Genomic DNA, 1,750 nt, shown 5'->3' with positions numbered 1-1,750 from the left:
TACCTGTGACAAAAAAGACAAAGTACGGCGAGGAACGAATACATTTTAACGTCACACAGTCACAGCTAATGAAAACAGAACAGCGTATTTCCATATTGTGACCTTCAGCATCGCCAAGTTATTACCGAATCACGGTTGCTCAGACTTACCAGGCGCGACCTTTCAGCATAATCTTTTGTTCTAGTTTCAATTACGGAGCTGAGAGCTTCACGGAGAAACAGTCATCCTTCTGCCACCGTGAAAATGATTCGCGTTACACCATGACATAAAAAAAACTGAAGCTAATTTGATACAATATGGTAAGAAGAGTCGATGTATGTGACCACAAAGTTAAGTGTGGCCTTCAGAAGTACACTGCCTTAGTATCATGGGATCCTAATGACCCTGATAGGGATAGACAGATTAACAGGTTGGATGAAAGTGACAGCAGCAAAGTCTGTTATCCCCAACTCATCAGTCTGAGATGACAGGCTACCATGCTATTTCTTAAATTAACAGAGAGTGTTCAGTCAGGCTGTCTCCAATAATCCATGATTCAATGATCAATAATGGAAACACATTTTTAAAAATTCAGATTAACTTCCTTTGTGTGTTTTAAACATTGAAAGTATTTTAGTGTTTTGCTTGAAAATGCATTCCAGATGTTCACGCCCTGTATAGTTTTACTGTTATTATACATAAGCATTACATAATATGAATTGTCTTCTTCCTTTAGTAAGCAATGGAAAATGATAAATAATTTTCAAGATAAGGCCGGGATTGCTTTGTGTTTTGTGTTTGATATAAAATACGACCAGTTTTTGTCTAACTGAATAAAGATATTCTTTGATTAAAAAAAAACAAAACCTAATCTCCACTGTGCATTTCCTTTGAGAAAAGTCTAGAAGGCCATGGCAGATAACTTGCATATGCTGTTTGGTTAGAAACATTTGGCATTTCAGAGAAACATGACATATCGTATCATTTCTTAATACTGCACTGAGATAGGGTAACAGATTGTGACAAAATTAGATGGAATTGCTTTAATTTTGAAATGGAAAAAAATTGAGTTTCAGTCACAGATGTGCCTGTGTGTGCGCGTGTGCGTGTGCGTGTGTGTGTGTGTGTGATGTGAGATTTCTTTTCTGTTTGTTTCATCATGTAGTCCCCATAATTCAATTTTTTAGAAAAAAAAAATCCAAAACGTTCGTAGCAGAGCACATGTTATTTGCTCGTTCGTTGCTCATAGCATATCTAAACCTTAGTTTCGACAGATCAGGGTAGAGTGAATGATGAGAAGAGTGAAGGATTTATCCCCTTGCAGAGATGTACCTGCCCAGTCAGCAACTCTGCCCCAGATCATCCTGATCCTATTAAATCAAGCTTCTCTCCCTCGCTCTCTTATTCTCTATCTCCGCAACTGTACCACAGTACCTTCATTAGGGGCAGATACAATTCTCCAGTTTGCCTTTAAAGGGTTTTCTACGCGGAACTTAGTGTATGGTCGGTAGAGCTGAAGTTAGTGTATGATCGGTAATGAAAAAACGTCCTTGATCAAATGAAACTTTTAGTTTGCCTGTGTGTGTGTGTGTTTGTTTGTTTGTGTGTGTTTGTTTGTTTGTTTCTTTCACAATGGTTCTTGAACCTCTGTTTCTCCTCTTCTCTCTTTTTGATTGTCTCTACTTTATACAGTCACTTCTCATTGCATCAAACAGGTTAAAATATCACTGTAAATAAAAAGGTTTTGGATTGCAGTTTGAGACCAGATGTT

The sequence above is a fragment of the Chanos chanos genome, chromosome 11, assembly GCF_902362185.1.
Source record: "Chanos chanos chromosome 11, fChaCha1.1, whole genome shotgun sequence".
Lineage (NCBI taxonomy): Eukaryota > Metazoa > Chordata > Actinopteri > Gonorynchiformes > Chanidae > Chanos > Chanos chanos.
The sequence above is the reverse complement of the archived record's forward strand: the minus strand, read 5'-3'. Positions refer to the sequence as shown.